Raw genomic sequence first — 6,000 nt, forward strand, 5'->3', positions numbered from 1 at the left:
TATATATATATATATATATATATATACGTGCGTTTTTGTGAGTGCACTATGTGAAATAACTTTAGAAACGTTAAATAAACATAGAAAATCTAGGAGAAGAAGCAAGACCGACACGGTGGAATTAGAAAGGGGCAGCATCTCATCAGAGTAGCGCAAAGGTAGACGAGCAATGCCATCATTGTCAACAATACCTCCCCCGCGCCTACTCTTCCCCAAGTGGGCAGTGTGCCGCCGTTCTTGTATTTCACCTTCCCGTGTAATCCACTGGCGTTCGTTCGTCTTTGAAGTTTAAGACAGGTTGATGGGGAGAGCTCAAGCGCTTCGAGTGCGTGCTAGTGGTGTCGGGAGGAATGAAAAAGCCGGTAATTGAGGCGCCGCCATCGATACTCATTATATGCAATGGCTCCTGTCAGTGATGGAACAGAAAATGTGCGTTAAACATTGAAGGAACAAAAAAGAAAAGGGGGGAGGGGGCTGTACGACATCCGGGACCACTTATCTGTGCGTTCCGGCTGTGCTTGATGAGGCAAACCATTTCTATGTTTTCAGATGCATAGGATAAATGCTTTGTTAGCGGGTAATAGTATTGTCGTAATGAGAACGGACTGGTTAGAGAGAAGCGTTTGCGTCTTTTAGCGGTCGTAACGCTGACAGAGTGCCTGGGTGTTCATTTATTCCGTATTTTATCGTGTTAAATTAGTAGATAAAATAAGATTCCCGTTGTTCCCGTTCTCTGAATGTTCGAAAGTTGTTTTCTAATAGTGTAACCCTGATGTCATCAAAGCTGTGGTCTTTTAATGTACTGTTTTTTGAAAGTGGAAGGCCTGGCAGGGATCGTACATGCGCCCGATGGTTGTTGAATCTAATTCTAAACGGAGTGTCTGTCTGGCCCACGTATTGCTTGTTACATACCCCACATTCCAGGAGGTATATGACGTTGTCTGAGTCACAGTCTAGTGCACCTCTTATCCTGTGCTTAAAATCCGAGTGGGTGCTTTTCGCCACTGTCGTTGTCTGCATGTGTTTGCATACCTTGCATCTGCTTTTTCTGCAAGGGCGACACCCAATTTGAGATTTAATGCCTATCTTTGAATTTATTAAATGATCCTTTATATTTTTCGGCCGTCTGTATACCACACAAGGAGGAGAAGTGAAAATTTTGGATAGTCGCACGCTCTGTTCCAATATGTTAAAGTGTTTTTTCAGGACCTTGTTTATGTTTGGTGGGTTGCTCGTGAAAGTTAATAGCTAGTTTTTGTTGCGGTGTTGGTCGGCGTTTTTCTGGTGGTTGAGGAGAATCTGGCGGTCCAGATTTTCAGCTTTTTTGATGGCGTCATCGATGATAGCTGGCGGGTATTCTTGATTAAAGAGTACTTCGCGCATATGTGTGCTGTTCTAGTGGAAGTCCTCGGTGCGGTAGCAGATTCGTCGGAATCTGTGTGCTTGGGAATAGGGAATGCTGGTCTAGCAATGTCGCGGGTGGCAGCTTTTGAAGTGCAGGTATTGTTGCCTGTCCGCAGGTTTTCTGTATACGCTAGCTACCAACGCACCACCGTCAACTCGAACGAGTACATCAAGAAAGTTTATTTCAGTGTTAGAGTAGGAGTGTGCTACGTGATGCCACACATGCGCATAAAAGAGTGTTTCACACTCGTCGCTTGGCTTATAGATGCCGCTGACTGACACTCTTACTTCTAAATTCACATAAAAACCCAAAAAAGCGGATGGAGGGAAGGCCGCTGTGATAGCTCAGTGGTTAAAGCATCGAACGCGTTATTCGCAGGTCGTAGGTTCGATTCCTGCTTACGGCTGGTTATTTTTTCACCCACTTTTCTTCTTATTTACATTCCAATGGTTCTAATAACTTCCCCTGTACATTCCTTGGCATTACTGTCTGTTAAATCTCATTAATATTGTGTCAAAACACGGAAAAACGAGCCCTTAGGTCTACACTTCTTTCCCTTATATATAAAATATATACACTTCTTTTCCTTATATAAATATATAAATAAGGGAAAGAATATATAAATAAGGGAAAGAAGTATGTACGTAAGGGCTCGTTTTTCCGTGTTTTAACACATTATTAATGAGATCTAACAGACAGTAAAGCCAAGGAATGTACAGGGGAAGTTATTAGAACCAATAGAATGCAAATAAGAAGAAAGAAAAGTGGATGAAAAAAATAACCAGCCGTGAGCAGGAAACGAGCACGGCTGGTTATTTTTTCATCCACTTTTCTTTTTTCTTATTTACATTCCATTGGTTCTAATAACTTCCCCTGTATATTCCTTGGCATTACTGTCTGTTAGATCTCATTATATATATATATATATATATATATATATATATATATATATATATATATATATATATATATATATATATATATATATATATATATATATATATATATATATTGTGGGTGTTTGTCACATTGTTCTCATTTCTGCATGATCATAATCATTATCCGCTTGTCTCTGTCCTCATGGCCACTCTGTGTCATCGTCATCGTCTGTAAATAAACTCTGTCGCAACGGTGTGTCGGTCCTCTGTCCTCCCACAGCCCGCTCTACCCCCTGGAGCTTCGTTCAGACCGCCGCTTGCGCCCACAGTCAGGCAGCATGTCCCAGGCCGAGCCTGCCGGCGCTGATGTCATCAACCACGCACCGCCGCAAGCTGCCCCACCTATTTACATACACGGATATTTGCAGGAACCCCCGCTCTTCGCTGGTCTTCGTGTAGAAGACTGGATGACTGCGACCACGTAAGTACAGCTAATTGGTGGGACAAGGCCGCCAAACTGTGTTATGTTCCTTTTTATCTGACCGGAGTCGCGAAGACATGGTATTTTAACCACGTCATTGACTTACCCGACTGGGCTACCTTCCAGCGGCAGCTGCGACACGTTTTTGGTACACCGGTCATTCCATCCGCAGTCGCAAAGAGGGCACTCGATACTCGCCGACAACATCCCGATGAATCGTACACTTCATACATCGAGGATGTCCTCGCACTGTGCCGGCGTGTGAATCAATACATGCCGGAACCGGACAAAGTGCGCCACATATTGAAAGGCATTGCACCTGTTGCCTATAATGCCCTCGCTGTGCAAAACCCAGCTACCACCGCTGATGTCGTGACGACACGCCAGCGCCTTGATGCGCTGGTCTCCGTTCATCGCCAACCGGACATTGGTAACCACCACTCCACGTCTCATGGTCATCTGCGTGACCTCATCCAGCACATTATATGCGAAGAATTGTGGTCTATGGGCTTCACACCTCCTACTCTGCGTCCTACACGCTTCTAAGTTACATTTCTAGTTATTCGGGCCCTTTTTCGTGTGTTTCTCTTCATCATTCAGTCCTCGTAACTCTCATCGCAGTCCGCATTAGCTGTGCGCGCACCTTTTCCTTCTGCATTCGCACCAAGCAGCTCCCTTTGGAAGTTAAAGCCTTGTTTGGAGGTTACCACCCCTCTATCGGGCATGGCATACGGGTGTGCGAAATTCTTCGGTCTGAATGGCACCGACAAGAGTGCACGTACCGGGACGCCCTGCATGTCCAGCTTCAATCGACAAACAGATCTAACACCGGGAGTGCAGAAAAGAAGGTGGCGAGAGTACTGCGACCGAATCGAATACACTGCAAACTGCCTGTGGTCACGTGAGCTCACTGGCCTTCATGCGCAGCGCCCAACCAGGCCCCGGCAATCAGGTGTGGTCCACTCATGCAGTGACGTCGTCCTCCCAGACTACGTCCACAACACCCTCGCCCTAGGTCCTAAGTTCGCCGTCGACCGAGAGAGATCCGCACCCGAGCTTCTTTCAATGGTGTGCTCTGTTGCTGGCCGCGCTTCAGAGGATTCGGACAAGTGCATCTCAGAAGGCGTCGACGTGCTCCTACGGGGTAAGCTTACCAGCAACAGCCTTCCGGTGTGGAAGACGACCAAGTTTCTTAGAGACAATGAACTTTGTGTCGTGCCGACAGATAAGGAGGGTGGATTCGCCGTTCTTCCTAATTGCTTGTACCTAGAAAAGGTGGTCACAGCTATCGACTCTGTTTTCAAATGTTGTACCGACATTCGTCTAGATAGAGTAAAGACGAAGACCAAGGAAATGTGTCGTAAACTAGAGTTAAAACAGTTAGCCCAGCATATTAGCAAAAGTGACAAAAATGGGCTCAGCATGTTTTTTTCTGCCAAAATACACAAGGTTGACATGCCCTTCCGTGTCATTGTGACAGAAAGTGGTAAGTGGCATAAGCAACTCGGCTTGTTTATTCAGACCTATCTAAAGTGTCTAAAGATTGATCACCCATTTTTGATCAAATACTCGCAGGCTCTGATAGAATTTTTCAAACAGTCAAATCAATCTGATCTTTTCGGTTTTTCAATTGACATAAAGGACCTATACTACTCTCTGCCTCACGATGAGGTATTAGAATGTATAAGGGATAACATAGAAATTTTCGGGGAATTGAACTTCCAATTAAACACTGGCATCAGTGCGCGAGATTTTCTTGACCTGGTTTTGCTGTACCTTACCTCTACTTTCGTTCAATGGGATGATTGCATTTATCTGCAGAAAAAGGGTGTTTCAATCGCCTCATGCATAGCACCTCTACTCAGTGATCTTCTATTGGCAAAAATGGGCAAAAAAACTGCAGGAAAAGTTAGAAGGCTCGCATGTCGTCAAAGTATTCAGATACGCGGACGATTTCTTGGTTCTTCTACATTGTAATTCTTCTATGTTCCACTCGTTTGCGACTCAAACGATAGGTGTGTTCGAAGATTGTTTAAAGCCTTTTGTATTGACACATGAAATGCCCGAGAATGACAAGTTACGCTTTTTGTATTTAAGACTGGTTTTTAGCTCACAGCACATCTGTTGGTGTTATGAACCACGTGTGCAGAAACCTCTACTTCCTTTTTCTTCCGCTCACAGCAAGTTAGTTAAGCGAGGCATAGCACGAACTTGTCTTGAGAATGCCTTAAATAGGTCGTGCGCTCTCAATATCTCTGCGAGCTTCAAAGCTCAAGTTTCCCGGCTTAAGGCTTCGGGTTTCCCCGAGGCGTTTATCGCTTCCATTGCTGAGACTATCCTGCGGACTAATAAGGCAGAGCAGAGGCAGTGACAGAATCCGAGCAACACGGATACAGAACGTGAAAGGATAGCCGTGATTCCTTACAAACACCAGATATCACACAGGCTCAAGAAAATCGGAAAACGTGTTGGAGTTGGTGTCCTGTTCTCGGCACTGTTCAAATTAATCAGCTTCACCAAATCTACAAACCCCCTGAAAACGCTGTCATCAACGGAATGCAGAGTTCAACATAGAAACAGGTATGCGGCCTGCTCCCGGGAAATTGTCTATAAAACCCCCCTTTCATGCAGTGCTTGTTATGTCGGAACGACCAGAAGGTGTCTGAACGATCGGCTGAGAGAACACGCTAACAATGTCAGAAACGGGAAAGATGGTTTTCTTGCTCAGCACTGCACTGAGTGCAATTGCGTGCCCCTTTTCAAGGACACAGCGACGCTGTACAAGCACAGATATGAGCGCACCCGAGTCATCTTCGAGGCCGCGCAGATGGCACGCCAACAGGTGCCTTGTATTAGCAAGCCCTCCGTGGCTCTGTCCAAGAAGGAACTCAGGTTCCTCGAAGGTTTTGGTGCGCGCAAGTAGTTATACTATCTTTACTTTTCTGTTTCGTTTTCTTATAGTTTTTTCTTTGCCATTTCTCTGTGCTTTTGTTTTTTTTTTGTTTCTCTTACTCATGTTCTGCTCTTTGTGCCATATGGTTTTTATCATATGGTTACTGTCTCCTATATATATTTTCGTGGTCTGCCAATAAACTCAGTTGGAAGTTAGCGCTCGTGTCTTTCGTGTCCTTCTTGTCTCTGTGTCGTCGTCTTGTTCTCGCGCTATAACTATCGTCATGCCATACCAACTAGCCCAAGCTGCCACGCTTCTAAGCTACGTACCTACAAGGATTAGA

Source organism: Rhipicephalus microplus, chromosome 3 (genome assembly GCF_043290135.1).
Source record: "Rhipicephalus microplus isolate Deutch F79 chromosome 3, USDA_Rmic, whole genome shotgun sequence".
In the NCBI taxonomy this organism is placed as follows: Eukaryota; Metazoa; Arthropoda; class Arachnida; order Ixodida; family Ixodidae; genus Rhipicephalus; species Rhipicephalus microplus.